Source organism: Melitaea cinxia, chromosome 3 (genome assembly GCF_905220565.1).
Source record: "Melitaea cinxia chromosome 3, ilMelCinx1.1, whole genome shotgun sequence".
NCBI classification, from domain to species: domain Eukaryota; kingdom Metazoa; phylum Arthropoda; class Insecta; order Lepidoptera; family Nymphalidae; genus Melitaea; species Melitaea cinxia.
In genome coordinates, this window is record NC_059396.1 from 646,614 (window position 1) to 668,247 (window position 21,634).

The 21,634-nt window shown below is 37.6% G+C and overlaps 1 long non-coding RNA gene across 1 annotated transcript; it reads right to left on the bottom strand.

The window, feature by feature from the left end:
- Positions 1-9,301: 9,301 nt before the first annotated feature.
- LOC123668719 lies at positions 9,302-21,378 on the bottom strand. Its single transcript, XR_006745635.1, has 3 exons — positions 21,368-21,378; positions 20,272-20,273; positions 9,302-9,399 (listed from the first exon to the last, which is right to left on the bottom strand). It is a non-coding gene; the product is annotated as an uncharacterized LOC123668719 (long non-coding RNA).
- Between the last annotated feature and the right edge of the window lie 256 nt (positions 21,379-21,634).

The following is a 21,634-nucleotide window of genomic DNA, read 5'->3' on the forward strand; positions in this document are numbered from 1 at the left end:
ATCACAAGTATTTGAAACAATAAATTAAAAATATTAAAATATTTTATTATGTTATATTTGCAGAGTTATTTTGTCGATGTCTAAAAATTTTTCTATCGTATACTGTTGTCGTCCATATTAAATATTTATATGTATGGAAAAGTCTTGGTTCTGTAGATAGCATATCTTAAGACTAATGTGAACTTAAGAAAAAATATTACTCTACTTTGTAAATGTAATAATCTAAGGATATGCCTTATATTATTTTGTTTTTGGAATCCAGAAGGTTCGAATCCTATCTGCTATAAAAGTTTTTGTCCCTTAAATAATAGTAATTATCTTTCTTTTCCGTCACAGAAAAAAAACCTTACAAAAACCATTACATAAGCAGAAGATAAAAAACTACATGCACTCATACAATGCTTTTGCTAAGTAACAATCTTTTCCAGACAACTTCACGGCTTATCGCCCTAAAATATCCCGAGATAAATTCCTAAGCTATGATCATCTATACAATGATTTGTGTAGATGGTCAACAAGCTTAAGGTACGTGCGAGTATATATGTCAGCAGGTGTAATAGGACAATGTGCAGCAGAGCGTCGTCTAGCTGGCTCCAGGCCAACCTGCCTTTTTGTGCGCCCAGCTTTATTTGCCCCCATTTAGTTCACGGGATGTGCCCTGGCTTAGGTTTGGAAACCAGCGGCTTATTGGATCCGGGGCCTGTTTGCCGAGTTTTTTATTACGTCACTAGTTTCGTACTGTCGTTTCGTGTCAAGTTAGACGTATCAGACAAGTGGGATTGTGTTTGTTTTTTCTTTTATTTGATTATATTTTGGTGTGACATAGATTTTATTGGTTATTAAATACAGAATTTACTACGACAACTTTCCTTTAAGTACTTTTACATTAAAGTAAAAATAGAGTACTCTCTCTGTGCTAGGAATAAGTAAATTACCTATAAGTCTCATATTTTCATTTTATTTCTTTCTTGATGTATTCAAGGAATGTTTCAGATGTTCAAGGAATAGTCTTGAACAGCTGAAGTACACAGTGTAAATTCAAAAGTATTAAGACAGAAGAACAAAGTACGTAGTACACTTTCATATAGGTACATATTGTTGTACGTTTAGGCACGTTTTAGGTATGTCAATATCTGTACTAGGAGGTCCTTCTCTTCCCTTATACAATTACTATACTTTATAAAATAATTTGTACAAAATCGATATGAAAAATAAAAAAATAAAATTATAATTGTATGCAGATAATAATATATTCCAATGAGACACATACAAATTTTACTGACTGATTCGGATTTGATTACAAACTTCAATTGTATAGTAATACGGCTAAATATTAAATAAAATACGAATTAAACTTTAACAACAGAAAATAATAATTAAATTAATGCTAGGATTGAAATAATAAGAAAAGAAAAAAAGGAGTGTTTTTTTATTATATTATGGGCTTACTCTTAACCCTAGTCTAGCTCTAGAATAGAGACGAGGTCGAAGATGGAGCGAGTTCGCCCAGAAGAAGCCTGTTCGCTCGCGCTTTAAACATGTTCGGGTTGTATGAACTCGGAAATACAGACGCCGGCAGGGAATTCCATTCCTTGGCTGTGCGTATTAAAAAAGATGATTGGACAGTGTGCTTACCACACGACTGAAGTAAAAATTCTTCAGCAATAGGCCTGCACTGTGTCTTAGATAGACGAAACGCTGGCTATGAGAGAAATAGAGAAAGAAAATGTGTGCTCGTACTTCTCTCTTTCTCCGTTCGCCTCGCCCGATCACACTTTTCATAACGTTCTAGTCAAGCATTCACCAGCTTACTGCCCAAGTCAAGCGTGAAAGAAATTTTACTACAATAACTGTATTTACTCGCAAACGAAAAAGCCGACTTCAATTACATCGACAAGTAATACAACGTAGGGAGACGAAAATATAGTAAATACGCGTTATCAAAGATTACTCAAAAAGTTGTTATCAGATCTCGATGAAATTTAAATATGACCACACAATAAACATCGGCTTTCGATTAAATTAAAAATCATCTAAATCGGTACACACAGTAAAAAGTTATGCGGTATAATACAACGTATGTCGACGCAAAAAGCGTCAAGTAAAAACGCATTATTAGATATAACTCGAAAAGTAGTTGTTAGATCTCAAATAAATTTAAATGGGACCAATTGACACACACCACCTTTCGATTAAAAAAAAAAATGTCGAAATCGGTCCACACGGTCAAAAGTTCTGATGTAACATACATAAAAAAAAAATACAATCGAATTGAGAACCTCCTCTTTTTTTGGAAGTCGGTTAAAAATGAAAGAAGAATCATATAAATACCGTCTTATAACATTATCTATTTATAGATAACACTAAAAGTCAAGTTCAGACAAAGTTCTCTTCAAAATGTTTACAGTTTGGTTAGTCCAAACGTTTCCGTAACGCTCTATTATAAGTTTTAATAACGTATTTAATTATAAAAATCGATACTCATCGTATGAAAGCGAAGTTGTTTAGTTGTTTGTTTGTAATTAATAATGTTTGACTATTTAAATGATTTTGATAATTATTTCCTCGTTATTGACACGTGTTGTCCAGAATAAATCTATAAATATGCATGAAGGCTTATACGAGTATATTAAGTAAGCATCTCGGGAAATTTTGAAACTTTTCATTTTTTATTTTTTCTAAGTGAATTCCCGTTTTCGATTTTGGATAATCTCGCAAGTCATAGCTCTTTAGGAAGAATTTATTCGTCAAAAACAGTTTCATTTAAAATTTGACAACTCGTACAACCTTTAAAAAAGACACAATTTAAAACTATTAGGTGCAAGTAAATAAGTGCGCAAAGGCGGTCTTATCGCTTATAGCGATCTTTTCCAGGCAACCATTATTTATGGTAAGTTAGGAAAAAGTTAGTAACTAGTCAAATTTAGTATTACTTAGAATGTCATGGACTTCTCACAACTTTATTAGAACACAAAAAAACAACTTTTCAAAGAACTTGTAAATATATTTACCTAGTTTAGACGCCTGATGTCTCACAAGCTTCTTTTCACAACATACGTTCACACGGTGAAATCATTTTTCTAAATCCAATATTTCATTGCAATAGTGTCTAATCTATAACAGAGAAATAAAAATCTATAATATAATTTGCATTTTAAAGGATAATCATAAAACAAGTTATAAATTTATAATTAAGTTAAACTATGCCTCCTACTTACTGATATTATACTAATGGGCCAATTAAGAAATAAACGACCCCCAATTATAACCGCCACATACCATTTTATTATTACTATAAAAGAGGTTTTATTGTTCATTCAGACTTAACATTCATGCGTCAGGTTTTTATGACTTAAATGTAGGTTAAGTTAGGCGCCACTCAGACTTACCGACTTACCGACCATTGGGCTCGACAGTAATATTAAAAAAGCTTTATTTATAGATAGGGATTGTCAGTAAGAATTCACTATCACAATATATATTTTTTACACGAGGTCAGCAAACAAGCGTATGGCTTAACACCTACAATACTAGAAGCATCACTAGAGCGTTACCTACCCAGTCCCCCCCCAGGAGCTGTGGTTACCTTAATCACCACAAGAACATGAAACTACTTGATATCAGTTTTAGCTGTAATCTTTTGTAATGTAGGGTTCCCTAATCGGGCTGCACCAGATTGTGAGCAGGATATTTGCTGCTATGTCTTACCTTAGTTAGCAGTTCTACCCAGAGAGAGAGGCTTGTTACCCTTAGGGAGGCTTACTTCTAGCAGTGGACTGTGGTAGGCTGATGATAACAATATTGACAACTGTTCAATGGTTACAGTTTTGACCAGCTCAGAGTTTCTGTATTTACTTTACATATAATACAGTTATATATAGGATGTTTATTGAAGTTGCTCCGTCTAACCCTACCCTTATTATTTGTTTTGAAAACAATTGGTAAAATAAAACTTATAGAGCATAATATTATTTATTTTACTGTCTATACCGTACTTAAATATTACTATTATATTTTAATAAATGGTTAACGCTCTCTTAACTTTTAAATTGATGAAATATATTGTCAGAGGCCGGACAGAAAACAACTGAGGTGTGGCACAGCAGGAAATATCTTGCTCAAAATCTGGAGCAGCTTGACTGGGGTAGTACCTCGACCTTACAGAAGATCACAGCTAAATAATACTGTTTTCAAGCAGCGTTATGTTCCTGTTGGTGAGTAAGGTATGTATATGTGCGTGTATATGTATATTATATACTAAAATATTTACTTATTTATATGTTTTTTTCTTCTTTAATAATTATGTAAGTTTATCATATTGTAAAGTTGTTAAGTTTTTATCTTGTTAGTATTGATTTTTCCTCCTTAATGTGTCTCTTGTGCACACTTCTAACCGCTGCTACTGTATCGTGTCCAGTACCCAAAGGTTATCTGGAAGAAATCGCTATTTAGCGATAAGATTGCCTGTGTACATCTTGTATTGTATCTTTCTTTATTAGTGTCTGTATTTCGGTGTACATTAAGAATAAAATAAAAATAAATAAATAAGGTGACCAGAGCTCCTGGAGAAATTAGAGATAGGGTAGACAACGCGCCTGCGATGCTTCTGGTACTACAGACGTCTACAAGCTAGTGTAATCGCTTACCATTAGGGGTGAGCCGTACGCTTGTTTGCCGACCTAGTTGTATAAAAATATGAAGCTCAAACAAAGAGCCCAGACCACGACAAACCTATTTATGTCCCATATAAACTTTTGTCATGAGTGGGAATCGAACAAATGGCTACAATGGTATCAGTTACCTAACTACTACGTCAATGGACCAAAGCTACAGATCTTTTATAACATGCTGCATGAAATATAAACAAAAATATTTGCTTTGAGAAGATAAATACAACACCAGCTGAACGCATATCATCATTACAGCCTATACAGTCCACTGCTGGACATAGGCCTCCACAAGTTTACGCCAAAAATAACGTGAACTCATGTGTTTTGCCCATAGTCACCACGCTGGGCAGGCGGGTTGGTGACCGCAGTACTGGCTTTGTCGCACCGAAGACGCTGCTGCCCGTCTTCGGCCTGTGTATTTCAAAGCCAGCCTGAACGCATATAGTTGATATTAATTCCATTATTTTATATCGGAGTTTGTAAAGTTATGTTCCACTATTTATGATATATGGTCCAAGCTGATGAGGTTTTTTGTAAGTAACTAGCGACACGCACCGATTTCGCACGAGTATGACCTGGAAGTTAAAGCATTGTAGGTATAGGTTGTATACAAACAGTTTAGTTAAGGCAGTGTGTACAGACAACCGCTTTTGAACTTCGTTTATTGTAATAACTAAGATCAGGTGAAGTTATAAGAATTAAAATGATAATGATAACAATACAAGAAAAAAATATAGTTAAACGGTTATATTTTTAAATAAAATTAGTAGAACTATAATAATTTAGTTTTAGTTCTATTCCCGATAATGAGTACCGTAACTATTTCATTTATTTTTTATTTTTAACCGACTTCAAAAAAGGAGGAGGTTTCTCAGTTCGACTATTTTTTTTTTTGGGTGTGTTCGCGGATAACTTCGACGTTTACAAACCGATTTTGATAATTCTTTTTTTGTTGTAAAGGAGAAATTCTAACGGTGGTACCATGATAAGGAGACCGGGAGATTATGATGACATTCCAGAGAAATCGAGAGGAACCTTCAACATTATCAAACATCCGTTTGATCGCAGAGTCCATCATTTTTGTACTGAGAAAATTAAAAATTTGCTACTTTATAAAACTTATTTTCGGTCTCCTGATTTAATATGTGTTTCCTGCTTTTATAGAAAATCTACCCCTACAGGGATGAAATGGGGTATATAAAAGGGAAAGCCCACAGTGGACAACTGTCTTAAGAAGACTTACTTTGTCCAGAAATTTACCAAAAAGAGACATTATTTTTGATAATATTTAAATAAGCGCCACTACAATCAATAATGTTTCAATAAAAAAAAGGGAATTTTATTGATAAATATAACAAAGTTGAGGTGAAATATTTCCCGAAGATAAAATATCAGTACTATGGTCAATCGATCCGAATATCGATTTATAAACAAATAAAATAAACTCAGATTAAGTAAAAATTACGGGCCGCTGTTGGTAATTCTATATAGAATTAACCAAAAAAAAAACATTTATTATGCAACTTTATTCAGTACGTTACTTTATTCAGTAAAGATTTTAAAACAATCGTCTATCGATTATTTTTATTTACGGAACCGATTTATCGATTTTTTTTTTGTGTTATCTTGTTATTATAAATTATTGAAAAACTCGGAAAAGGCCTTGAATTATCTTTCTTTCATGCACATTTTAATAATATATAAATAGCCAAAAAGTTAAAAAAAAATATTTCTACAATAATGACACCATATCAAGTTTTTTTTCCCAGATATCTAATGCTGTTAAGATTTTAGAACACTCAATTTTTATACGATTTTTTGATGTCCACTTTGGGCCTGAGACACTATGGAGAGTGGGCATTCTGATTTTTTTAACGGCAATTCTTCCCTTAACGTGGGTAAATTAGGGTTCGAAGAACTTATAAGAGTCTATTTAATTGTTTTTATATTAAAGATATGTTTTTTTTTTGGTTAGTTAACTATATAAAAAAGTAGTGCTACTAAAGGCGATTTTTTTATTAGCATCTTATCTTTTGTTAAGCTACAGCTCTATAATAAACAGCGATATTATATTAAAAACACGTATATTCAATCAAAAAACAAATCCTTTCAATAAAAAAAACAAGACATTTAAAAAAATCCACAGATCCATTGTAAACAATGTGTAGAGCACTGAATCGTGGTACTGGTTAAATATACGTATCCGACAGAGAGATAGCGGCGAGATACGGAATAACTATCGTATTTACATTGGTTATATATTCCGAATAAATTTTCACAACACGCAGTAGGCCAGCTTAAGGGTTTGAAGTGGTTATACTCTTGTGAGCGCTAAGTGCGATGAAAACGCTCCTCGTAATATTTTAACTGAGGTAGGACGCAGCTGGAAATATCCTGCTCAAAACCTGGAGCAGATCGACTAGGAAATTACTTCAAATTAACAAAAGACTAGTTAAATAATACTGCTTTCAAGCAGTGTTGTGTCTCTGTGACGAGTAAGGTGACCAGAACTCCTGGGGAGGTAGGGTCCGCAACGCGTTTGCGATACATCTGGTGTTGCAAGCGTCGATAGGCTACGGTAATCACTTACCATGAAATGAGCCGTACGCTTGTTTGCTAACCTAGTTGTATAAAATAAAAATAGGTAAAAAAACTTTTTAAGTTAAACGGTTTTATGTTAAACATACATTGCAATGTTTAAGATAAATGTACTAAAAACCAAAAAATAATAAAATAGATACAGTCGTGGGAATTATAAACATATGCATAGACTAGACTAAAATAAAACCGTGGGGCACGTCAATTGTCTACAAATTATCGACTTAATGTGCGATAGAAGAATCGTTTAATTCGTCGTTAAAATAGGCAGTTGGCCCGCAGACGGTGAGGAAATTACTTACTATTTTCTTGCTCATGGAAATTCCAATAGTTATACACTCCATGTAAATAAAAGAGATGTTTCAACTTGTAGACAATTGACGTGCCCCACGGTTTTATTTTAGTCTAGTCTATGCATATGTTTATAATTTCCACGACTGTATCTATTTTATTATTTTTTGGTTTTTAGTACATTTATCTTAAACATTGCAATGTATGTTTAACATAAAACCGTTTAACTTAAAAAGTTTTTTTACCTATTTTTATTTTCTAGTTTTTAGTTTTTATTTCGCATTCTGTTTAATTCATTTAGTGCTTCATTATTGCAAGGCCCATCTTAAATATTGAGGTTGTATAGTGCACTGTATTCTTCTTGTCAAGCCCTTTTATTTGATACCCATATTGGTGGGATTGATAAAAAATTGTTATCAGACATTTGGTAGCGGCGACCAGCTTAGATTTCAATTTTGCATAGTAAATTGTATTCTACTTGTTGAGACCTTTCATTTGATACCCATGTTGATGGGATTGATAAAACCTAAGTTATCCGCCATTTTGTAGAGGCCGCCATCTTGGATTTTAATTTTATATAGTACATTGATTATACTGGTTGAGCACTTTCATTTGATACCCATATTGATGGGATCGATCAAACCTACGTTAGCCGCCATTTTGTAGCGGCTGCCATCTTGTATTTCAATTTTTTATAGTATATTGTATTCTGCTTGTTGAGCCCTTTCATTTGATACCCATATTGATGGGATTGATAAAACCTACGTTATCCGCCATTTTGTAGCGGCCGCCATCTTGGATTTCAATTTTTTATAGTATATTGTATTCTGCTTGTTGAGCCCTTTCATTTGATACCCATATTGATGGGATTAATAAAACATAAATTATCCGCCATTTTGTAACAGCGGCCATCTTGAATTTATAATGATAATGAATAAACATAATTGTATTGTCACCAAAATCCAAAGTGTATACAAAATTTCAGATTAATCGGTTGACAGGAAGAGGGTGAAATTTGAATTACTAAATTTGACCCAAGAATAAATAATAAATAAAAAATAAAAAAAAAAAAATAAAACAAACGGGGTGAGCTAAATAAAACCGTTTAAAAAAACGTAGCAAATGGACTTTGTTTTTTTTTTTAATAAAAAACGAAGCTACGACATTGATCTATTACCCACAATTTTTCTACTTTTCTTAACTTTCGTTTCGCGAGACGCTTGTATATTGATAGTTTGAGACAATAGTCATAGCAACTAATAATTGTTTAGGCCATATATCTAATATATAAAATTCTCGTGTCGCGGTGTTTGTAGTTAAACTCATCCGAAACGGCTTGACCGATTTTCATGAAATTTTGTGTGCATATCGGGTAAGTCTGAGAATCGAACAAAATCAATTTTTCATACCCCTAAGTTATAAGGGGGGGTGGGGGGGATTAACGAGCTTTATAACAAATATGGCAAAACAACGTTTGCGGGGCCAGCTAGTATATATATATATATATATATATATATATATATATATATATATATATATATATATATTTGTATAAGTCTGGGCATTTGAATCATTCCGATGTGTGTTAAAACCCCTCATACTGAATTTTGAATCTACTAATATTGATTTAAGTTGCTTTTAATATAAATATTGAAGTTAAAACTGTGCGGTTTTATCTCCACCTTGTTGTTTTGCACGGGCTTTTTTCCGCAACTCGACGTGATTGGCTGTGGACACTATTCGTGCAAGCCTAGCTCCTTGAGGAAGCCTAGCAGACCCTTCACGTTGCCGACGACTTCCTGGAGCGACCTCGGTGTCCTGAGGTGTAGTGCCCTGTTATCTCCACCTTTTGCTCAGTTTATTTTATCTAATTGTGCAATTAAGTGTTTTTTTAGTAGTAAGAATAGTAAACAAACATACGCCACAGTAAGCGGATATCATAGGCTAAGGATGCAGCACCAGCGTATTGCAAGCGCGTTACCGCCTAACTCCAACCCTCCCCAGGAGCTCTGGGTATCTTACTAACCAAAAGCAAATAAAACTAGTTAGGAGTAGTGCTATTTAACTTTGATCGTCATGTGTTTCTCTGGATAAGTATTGCGACAAACCGAACTGTCTGGTCCGAACTTGGGGAGGCCTATCTCCAGCTGTGGACTGCAATAGGCGAAACTGACTGACTGACTGCACTACTTCAAGTACGTCCCCAGTTGAGCTATTCCAGATTTTGAGTTAGATATTCCCAGCTGTGCCCACACTCGAAGAAAAATGAAATAAATCAGCAAAAAATGACCTGCTGCCGTAAAACGTTTCCGTCCAGAGAGCAATCACCTTTATCATCGCCTGCTGCATGGAATCGCAGCGGATTTTTTCGTCTCTGACATAAAAACAATTAAAAGATATAAAACAATAAAACAACTCCAGCTGCGTGTGAAAGTTATAAAAAGTTTATTCGAAATGAAAATTGTTCTTTTATTTCATTGTTTTGGAAGTTATGTTCTTTTGGTTTTTTTTCGTATACTTTTTTTTTATATCACTAGGTCGGCAAACAAGCGTACGGCTCACCTGATGGTAAGTGATTACCGTAGCTTATAGACGCCTGCAACACAAGAAGCATCGCAAGTGCGTTGCCGAGCCAATCCCCAATCCCCCCCCAGGAGCTCTGGTCACCTTACTCACCAACAGGAATACAATACTGTTTGAAAGCAGTATTATTTAACTGTGATCCTCTGTAAGGTCGAGGTACTTCCCCAGTCGGGCTGCTCCATATTTTGAGCAGGGAATTCCTGCTGTGCCCTACCTCAGTTAACTTATACTATTTTAATATTAATAAATATCATCATCACTTCAGCCCATCGCAGTCCACTGTTGGACTATATGGAAACGAACGCCTCACACTCAACGGTCCCCACTAGAATTATCTCCTGTGTAGGGGATTCGGGAACACGCAATACACAAGCTCAAACGCCAGACCACGGCAAACACCTGTATGGCCAATAAAAATGTTTACCATGTGCGGAGATCGAACCCGCAACCGCCAACCCTACAGCCAGCAAAATATGAAGAAGTAAATGAATCATAAATTAAGGAAAACAATACACAGACTTAAATACCTAAGTAAGTAACAGCATAAACAAATATGGTTATATTTTACAATAACACTAACAAAAAAATATATATATAAATAAAATCTAATAAAATGTCGTTATTTTTATGTAGTTTCAAAAGTTTTCGCTACAGCTGTCTAAACGACTAAAAAAAGTAATTAATAAATTCATAAATTTCGATAATTTCTGTTTGTTTTCCTGTGATGATCGTACATCAAGTCTTTCATACATGTCTTGCAATATGTACTTGCTTGGCTAATACTGTCCGTACGACCTAAGTCAGCGTGCCCCTAGCGCCTGAAATATCAGTCTCACCTGTAGGGTCCGCGCAGACTACAGACTTTCTATCAACCAAAAAAATTTCATTAGATGGATTTTGCATCATGTTAAGCTTAAATTATTTATACTAATTACATTAGCCAGCAGACGAGCACTTCAATTAGTGTCATGGTATTCCTTACTTTTATTGTTGCAGCGATGAATTCGGACAAGATGTCTTTTTTAAAAACCGCCAGGGCATGGCAAGGTGGCGAATGGTAGAGCGACCCCATCTCGCCCCACCTAGGCGGACGATTGCTCACACAGTCATGGTGTTTTTTTAGTCAGTAGGAGTCTGACATAACCCTCTGGTGCCCCAGCGCTGGAGGATATCCATGGTGGATTTTTCCCACGTAAAAAAAAGATCAGCAGCGTCTTCGGTGCGACGAAGCCAGCCCTGCGGTCACCAACCCGCCTGCCCAGCGTGGTGACTATGGGCAAAACACATGAGTTCACGCTATTTTTGGCGTAAACTTGTGGAGGCCTATGTCCAGCAGTGGCCTGTGATAGGCTGTAATGATGATGATGATGATGAAAAAAAAGATGTCATTTTGAAGTTTAAGCAGAACTTCTTTACGCACGCTTGACTTTGGGAGCAAGCTGGTGAATGAGCGACGAGAGCGTTATGAAAAGTGTAATCGGGCAAAGCGAACGGAAGTTGAGAGAGAGATATAAGTTAGTGAAGATTTTTTTCTGTTTTGCTTCTATTTCCATGTAAGTAAGCTTATAATGTTCGTACAGTTATTATTGAAAATTTTACACTATTTCATTCAGGTCATTAGATAAAATGTAGTCCATTAGTTGATACTGTTTGTTTTTAAATGAAATTATTTAACATTTGTAAAACAGCATGTACTTCTATTAGTTAAATTGAAACAGCAATCAGACGCAGACGTTTTACTCGTAGTTGATCGAGGAAGTTAGAAGGCAATTAACTTGTTTATCGAACTATAATAGGGTACGCAAATACTTTGAGACTTCTGCAAAGTCTTTAGTCTGCGGGGTCCCCTACGTCATATCCGAATGCACCGCAAAACATTGATAGTAGGAAGATTATCCATGATTGGCCTCTTTGTTGATAGTTAACTAACTTCTGCAACTATCTTTATACGTTGGCGTTTGGCGTATGAAAGGAGAGAGCTTTTAAAATTAATTTAAGTATTTTAAATTATCTACTTTTCTTTCCTTTTAATGAGTTACTGTGTAACAAGGATTATTTTATTTTTTAATCTACAACAAGGTCTGCAAACAAGCGTAAAGCTCACCTAATGGTAAGCGAGTACTATAGTCTGTAAACACCTGTACACTAGAAGCACTCCAAGCGCGTTGCCGACTCTACCCCTCAATTCCCAGTATTATTTAGCTGTGACTTTCAGTAAGTACCTGTACTTCCCCAGTTAGGCCACATTGCTATTTTGAGCAGGATTTTTCCTGCTGTGCCCTAGGTCGGTTAAATATTTTTCTACGTCAGAGCAGTTGTTTATGATAAAAAATATCTTAAATATGTTTCTAGTTGTCTATTCATACTTACTTTTCCTTAGAACTATCGTGAATCAATATCACCTGTTATTAACCGACTTCCAAAAAAGGAGCAGGTTCTCAATTCGACTGTATTTTTTTTATGTATGTTACTTCAGAACTTTTGACTGGGTGGAGCAATTTCGACAAATTTTCTTTTAATCGAAAGGTGGTGTGTGTCATTTGATCCCATTTAAATTTATTTGAGATCTAACAACTACTTTTCGAGTTATATCTAATAATGCGTTTTTACTTGACGCTTTTTTCGTCGACCTACGTTGTATTATACCGCATAACTTTCTACTGGATGTACGGGATGTACCGGGGATGTAGTGGAGTAATGGTACTAGCCTGAATTTCTATGACCGTTCTAACAATATTTACGGCTACTCCTTCTCCGCATCTCTCCACTAGTGGCTCCAAGAAGCTGTAATGTTTACAGTGGCCACATCCCGGTAAACCGCGTCGGTCCGCGGGCTAAACCTAGTGGAGGGGACTGTGAACACTCTGTGGACTCAGTTTATTTTGCGAGTGATCCCTCGTTCAGTACAAAAGTCTACCTCGGCACATAAGGCGGCGCTGTCAATCTGACGAATGCTTAGGCGAATGTGGCGAGGTAGCAGAGTAGTGTGACCTACTATAAAAGGCGCGTGCTAGGATCTATTAATAGCACGCGGCTAGTCACTGCATCCTGTGCCGCTTGCCGGTCGTACCGAACTGTTCGGTCCATTGGTATATAGAGGTAGAGGAAGAGAGAGTGAATTTACACCTGCGCAAATGTTTACTCACTTAAATATTTCACGCGCCGATGACCCCTGGCTTAGTTTCCTGGATTACGAGTGCAAGACCTGCGGCGATGGAGGTTTGGTGGGAGGAATGTGGACTCGGTGACTCCATTTCCTAGCTAACCCTCTGCACGTAGGCGGTCAGACGAGAGTGGTCGCTCCTTAGATCGATAGAGGTGGGATAAGAGGTTCGGCAGCACGTCTGATGACAAAGCAGCCCTATTTAGGATCGCTCTGCTTTCCCCAATCTGGGGAGGGGCCTAGAAAAGGTGGCCCAAACATAGTCCGCCTCATCTTCACCTAAGTGGTTAACCGCAGTCACTTGGGCACCAACTTTTTTGCGGTCGAAAACACAGTGGTAACGTAAAACAAAACCTACAAATAGCGACATGGAATGTCAGAACCCTACTTGATAATGATCAAAACATATGCCCTGAGAGGAAAACGGCCCTAATTGCGAGAGAACTGGGAAAATATAACATCGACATAGCTGCAATAAGTGAAACACACTTGGCGGACAGTGGAAGGCTGCGCGAAGATCTTGGTGGATATACCTATTTTTGGGTTGGCAAACCAGCAGCTGAACGTGCATCTAGTGGGGTTGGTTTTGCAATAAAAAACGCAATATTGAAATTTCTTGCCGAACCCCCAAGGGGCATAAATGTTAGGCTTATGACACTACGTCTCCGAATCGGTCATAATAGATTTGCTTACTTGATTAGCTCTTATGCACCAACCCTCACCTCGTCGGAAGAAGATAAGCTGAAATTCTATCATGATCTACGACAAATCTTGCAAGGTATTCCTGAATACGATAAAATAATCATGCTTGGCGATTTTAACGCTCGTGTTGGTTCTGATTGTGACGTCTGGAATGGTGTACTGGGTCGGCATGGTATCGGCAAATGCAATCCAAATGGCAACTTATTGTTGACCCTTTGTGCAGAGTTTGGCCTGTGTATCACAAACACATTTTTTCGAATAAAAAATAAATACAAAACATCTTGGATGCACCCACGATCTAAGCATTGGCACTTGTTAGACTATGTGATTGTTCGTAAAAAAGACCTTAGAGATGTTCTTATAACAAGAGCCATGCGAGGAGCTCAAGGATGGACTGATCACCGTCTCATACGATCTAAAATGAGACTCGTAGTTAAGCCAGCACGAAGAGCGGAACACAGGATACCAGCAAAGTTAAATACATCCAGGCTTCTCCACTGTATCGAAACCCGTGAAATGTTGGACTTAAATTTCGATTGTCCGGAAAACAATCCCGGAACGGCAATCGATGATGACTGGAAACAATTTTCTTCTTCGCTCCGCATAGCATCCGAGCGAGCGATCGGAGTTCTGAAGAGGGTGAACCAGGACTGGTTTGATGACTCGGACGTTGAGTTGATGTCCTTTGTTGAGGACTTTAAAAATTCTCTTAGGAAGTCCAAAGACACACAAGACCGAAATAACATCCATAGGACATTAAAGGCAAGAGTGCGTGAGCTGAAGAACAGGTGGTGGCAAGAAAAAAGCTCTGAGCTGCAAACTTTAGTTGATACCAATCAAATGGTAAGATTCTATGAGAACCTCAAAACTGTTTTTGGTCCACGGTTTACTAATCTTGCTCCTGTATACTCCCGCGACCACCTCCAGAGACTCACGGATCCAAAAGAGGTTCTCGCAAGATGGACGGAACACTTTAAAGAAGTGCTGAATCCAGTCTGTCAGGGAATCGATATGAGGTATATTGAGGAGCTCGAGGATCTTCCCACAGTATCGGATTTAGACCAGTCACCATCTTATGACGAGTTCTGTAAAGCGATTTCACGCTTGAAAAATCATAAAACACCTGGTTCAGATGGTATCCCCGCGGAAGTGTACAAATATGCAGGTCCAAAGGTACAAAACCGGCTATTCGAACTCATTCTTAAAGTTTGGGAAACGGAGACAGTACCTCAACCGTGGAAGGACGCTTCAATATGTAAGCTATATAAAGGTAAAGGTGACTTGTCTATTTGTGATTCCTATAGAGGCATATCACTCCTAAATGTGGCAGGTAAAATTCTCTCCCACATCATAAATAAACGCCTAGGTAAGATAGCTGAACAAATCCTACCGGAGAGTCAGTGTGGCTTTCGGCCTAATAGGGGAACATCTGATGCCATATTCGTCGTCAAACAGTTGCAAGAGAAAAGCCTGGAACAACACCGTGATCTGTATCTGTGCTTTGTCGACCTCGAAAGGGCGTTTGATCGAGTCCCGAGAGCTGCACTCTGGATAGTACTTAAGAAAGTGGGTTGCCCAGAGAAGTTTATCAACATAATACGACATCTTCACGATGGCATGTTTGCCAGAGTAGTACATGAAGGCTACTTCTCTGATCAATTCCCGGTGACCAATGGTGTCAAACAGGGTTGTGTTATGGCACCTACACTTTTTGCTCTCTATTTCGCTGCAGTGCTGAAGGATGCGCTCCGGAGTAGCAGCGGTCAAATAGTTATAAATACAAGAACTGATGGCGGGATCTTTAATTTGTCTCGATTTAGAGCCAAAGGCAAAGTTCAGCAGCGTCCGGTACTGGAAATTCTTTACGCCGATGATATCTGTCTAATGGCTGATAGCATGAGTAACCTCAGGCAGTATATGGAAGATCTGAACAAATCTTGTCAAAGATTTGGATTAACGATAAACGCGTCTAAGACGCAGATATTAAAACAGCCAGCTCGAGGCATGATTGCTGATCCGTCCGCTATACACCTTAATGGAAGGGAACTTGACGTAGTCTCGTCATTTAGATACCTCGGAACATTGCTCAAAAACGATAATCGCTTAGATTCTGAAATCGCCTCGCGTATAGCAAGAGCTGCGGCTGCATTTGGAAAACTATATGCAAGGGTATGGAATTCGCATGACCTGACGCTTAAAACCAAAATAATAGTATACAAGGCAATAATACTTCCAACCCTAATGTACTCCGCTGAGACCTGGTGTACATACAAAGGTGATATTAAGCGACTTGACAGCTTTCATATGAAGTGCTTGCGTACTATTCTCCGAGTGAAATGGCAGGATCGAGTGTCTAACTCTGAGGTGTTGCGAAGGGCGGGAATGGAAGGTATTGAATGCTTGCTGATGACCAACCAACTTCGATGGTGTGGACATGTAGTACGGATGGACGATACCAGACTGCCAAAGGCATTGCTTTGTTCGGAGCTTAGTTGTGGGAAGAGGAAAGCCGGAGGTCAATACCTCCGATATAAAGACGTCCTTAAGCGCCACTTATCGGCTTGCGGCATGTCTGTGGACTCGTGGGAGGAGCTGGCACAAAATAGGACAGAATGGAGACGAACCATCAAATCAAGTATATCAATCTTTGAATCCAGTCGCTTGGCAAGCCTAGATGCTAAGCGCGAACAACGGAAATCTCGTCCTAAGCCCTCCTACGACTACACATACAATAAAGACGGGCAATTGTACTGTTTCTCTTGCTGCCGAACGTTTAAAACAAAGTTTGGCTTCGCTAGTCATCTCAGAGCGCACGCCAGGCGCTAACAGAGGGTCGCCGTAGACGGATACGTCTTGGACGACTGGATGTACCGATTTTAATAATTCTTTTTTTTTGTTGGAAAGGGGATATTTTTAGTTTGGTAATATGATAAGGAAACCAGGATCTAATAATGGAATCTCAGAGAAATCGAGGGAAACTCTCAAAAATCCGCAATAACTTTTTACTGGATGTACCGATTTTGATAAAATTTAATGTAATCGAAAGCTGATGTTTATCATGTGGTCACATATAAATTTTATCGAGATCTGATAACTACTTTTTGAGTAATCTTTGATAACGCGTAGTTACTTGACTATTTTTCGTCGATCTACGTTGTATTACTCGTCAATGTAATTGAAGTCGGTTTTTTGTCGTTTGCGAGCAAACACAATTATAAAAAATTTTGAATATCATATCAAAAATTATTATTATATCAAAAATTATTCAAACACTATTATTTTACACATACAACAAAAGTACACACTAAAAGAAGTATTGTAAGACATAATGGACATGGAATGTAAAAAGGTATCGAATAGATACCCATGAAAAACAAATTTAATGTAACACTTCAGCCTTTAACATCCCACAGCTGGGCATAGGCCTATTTCCCCATGTAGGAGAAGGATCAGAGCTTAATCCACCGCGCTGCTTCAATGCGTGTTGGCGGATATATTCCCTACTATAAGTAACGATCGCTATCAGGTGTACATGATAATAATGCGGACCGACGGCTTAACGTGCTCTTCGAGCCAAATTTAATAACAATTGCTTAATTTGCAGTGACATTTACTTACATAAAAATGATATGACGGAGATCTGCCTGCCTAGCCTGTATTGACTCTTACCTCTTATGCTTAACAATATGTCAGATATTACTTACTAGCTTCTACCCGCGGCTTCGCTCGCATTGTTTTTTTTAATACCTATAAGAATATGTGTACAAAATTTCATGATGATCGGATAAGCAGTTAGTATATTATTAAAAATGTGTGTGCGATGCACCAAAAGAAGTTGTTACTTCCAAAAGATTTCAACTTTAATATATAGTGATAAAGGCGTTATAATATCTTCATCTTTATAATTTTATTATTAGATATTATGCGTCAAAGCAAAGCGATGCATTAAATCAGTGTTAACATACAAATTAGAATCAAACATATTGTTTGTTTTCAATATTGACAATGAGTAGCTCCAGGGCTTTGTTTGGATAATCTGGTTCACTTGTATTTGCGCCGTATGGTTAACGGAATAGAGGTCGAAATTCTGTATTAAGTATTTATTCAGAGGCTTAGTCCAGTGTGTGCTACGCGTGTGAGTAGGACGAGTTGGATGGGGTTAGGAAATTAGCGTAGATGTATGAAATAGTGGATGTTTTTATGCACCTCACCATGACGATGAGAGCACGGCTGGGTTCTAGTGGGTATTCTGGGTTGTTCCCTCTGAGCTAGGAGCCCCACACTCCCACCAGCCTCATTGGCATTTGGCGGGTAGATGAAAAAAAAGGTTACGCAAATACACATTATTAGCGATAATTCAGAAGTACCCGTCAGATCATGCTTAAATTTAAACCAACCGTGCACCACCTGACAAGTTCCACCATACGATTAATAAAAGAATCATTGAAACCGGTCCACTCAGTCAAAAGTTCTGAGGTACCATATACATACTAATAAATATGTTAGAATTGGGAAAGTCCTCCTTTTTTGGAAGTCAATCGAAAACATTTCAAGTCCCTTTCAATTATAGGTCAATAATTAAATATAAAAAAAAACTTAATTATACCATTCATAGTCAAAATTTTGTACAAAAAACATTTCCTTTTACACGTTGTTTTTTCACCACAATTCCGAAAGTTAATTTCTCGGAAACAACATCGCTATTTTCAAAGCCGAATTGGCTTAAAATTCTGCATTTCTGTATGCAAATACATAGACGGCTGTTATCTCGCGACTATTGTGCGCGGATTTTCCGCCGGCACTTAATGCAACCCCCCCTTCAACCCCCCTTCAAACCCCCTTGATTCAACCCCCCACGTGTGACTCGAATATTCTATTGGCGAAAAATTTAACACCCGTTGAGTATATCTCTGAAGTTACATTGAGGCTGTGAAGAGTTGACAACGTTTCTAAGCCCACTTCAAGTCATTTTCAGACGGCAAGTTGTGTGAGTCAGATTATGGCGTTATATCGTACGACCATATACAGTACGCGGTAACAACATATGTGTAATAAGAGGTTCAGTATATTTTCTTAATATTAAATTTTACATTGAATACACTCATTCTTTTTTTATGCCAGACGACCACGTGGACGGTGTATTCCATACTATCATTATACGGTGTTTTGCTGTGTGGCCGAGTAGAATAGCACCACCCCCTTTCTTCCCGTGGGGGTCGTAAAAGACGACCGAAGGATAAACCTGGCCCAAAATCATCAGGGTCCTGGAAAAGGAAAACTTCATTTGAAACCCGGAATGGGGTCTACGTCAAGCATTCGTGCCATAGTTCTAAAATGTGTAAGACTCCTGCAGCCGAACTGGCTCCTCACATATCGACTCGTCGTTCCTGTGGGCCTAGCCAGTGAGGTCGGGAGGATGGCGCAGAGCTTGAACAACTCTGCGTTTTCCTGAAGAGTGTCCTAGGCGACACAGTGTCTGTCTGACACTGTCTAAATCGTCTGCAATAGACGGACTAAGGTCAATGAGAGCAGTAGATATTTTATTAGATCTCATCAAAACGCAACTGGGGAAGTACTTCGTCCTTACAGAATATCATAGCTAAATAAAACTGTTTTCAACTAGTGTTGTGTTCCTATGGTAAGTAAGGAGACCAGGGCTCCTGGGGATTGGGGGTAGGGTCCGCAACGTGCTTACGTTGCTTCTGGTTTTGTAGGCGTCTATAAGCTACGGTAATCACTTACCATTAGGTGAGCCGTTAAGCTTGTTTGCCGACCTAGTTGTATAAGAAAAAAGTGTTATTTATTCCTCCTGGAATGCTTTGTGGGTAATCCATCACTAGGCTAGACCAACTTACACCTGGGTATATTATCTAAGTTTTTAGTGTACCTTATATTATTATTGCTTGTTGATTTTGCTACTATGACTTTTGTGATTTTCGAAGTGCAACTTCTTTAAAATCGTTGTTATTTGAAACTCGATGAAACGAAAATACGTCATGACAAAGAAACAAAACACATAAATGTATAGGAGAGAATGAGATGGAATACATTACACGGTATTTTATATTCTCGATGAAAAAGTCTCTCGTAGGCTACTTTTCGGAAGTTTCACTTTTGATGTGTGTGAATTGTACACACATACACTTATTTTATTTTTAATCTAGATTCTATTTGACGTTCCTTAAAATTAACCGTTTCCATTTCATTCATTTTCAGCCTTTTAAGTAATAACTTAACTTTCATAGTCTCGTACCGTCTTTAAACTCCTGACGTCTGAATTTACTGCATTCAACAAGTTTCCTGCATAAATATATTAGTTTCAATATTATTAGCGCCATCAAACATGCAAACGCACTTAGCTACGAAGTCCGGTGGTTACGGAATTTTTACGAGTTCAGTTACGTCGACTCACACTTAGCTAATTAGACGCATTTGCATCGAACACTCAATCTATCCCTCAGATTAAATAACAGATTACCTAGATATTTTAGTTCCCTTGAAACCGGTTAACTTTGACATATTCTTAAAAGAATGAAATGGTTTTTAAAGCTTCAGACAATTTCAAATCAAAAATTATAGGAATATTTTGCTTTAAATATTATGCGAGATTTTAATTACCATAATGAGTATTGAGTAGATGCGCAAAAAATTGACAGTAAAGTCAGATAAGACAGTAAAGTAACATCTCAACTACGATTTTCTCCTATGTCTGAGACCCGGAAACTCACACAATACGCAAGCACAAACGGCTAGGCTACGTAAAATTTTATATGACCCATAAAAATTATATTGTTTGCTTAGAGCGAGATTTGAACTCGCGACCAGCCCAATAGCAACTGTGAAAACCCAACATAATCATATATATGCATATTATTTCATACTAAACCTGCTATAATATTAATTTACTTAAATTTGTAACAGCTGCTCTGGGGTCTCGGTAAACGCTTCACACTCAACAACCCCTAGTAGGATTTTCTCCTGTGTTGAGGGTCCGGAAACACAATACACAAGCACAAACGCCCAAACCACGACAAACATCTATAGGGCCAATACAAATGTCTGTCGTGAGCGGGATCGAACCTGTGACCGCCAGCGCAACAGCCAGTGCTTTGACCGCTGCGCTAACGCGTGGCGCTGGTGCGTGTAGTTGCCTAAAACATCGATGGTTTGCGGGTTCAATTGTCACTCAGGATAGATATATATACAGGATGTATTTGCACAAATATTAATTTCTTTACGGTTTGGATGCCTGTCCTTGTAGGTTTCCTCGCCGTGCCTCGGAGAGCACGTTAAGCCATCGGTTCCGGTTGTTATCATAAATACCTGATAGCGATCGTTGATCATCCTAGGGGACATATACGCCACACAACCTGGTTAAGCTCTAATCCTTCTCCTACGTGGAGGAAGAGGCCTATGCCCAGCGGTGGGATACTACAGGCTGAACCGTATCCTATCGTAATTGTAACCTTATAACAAATCCTTCGATCTGCCGCAAAAGCTTTCTAACAATTGACAAATATACAGAGATATTTCGTCACTACTTACACAATACATTGCTTACGGCACATATGCAATACGTTATTTTCGTAATATAATACATTCCCTATCAGTAAAATTGTATATAACA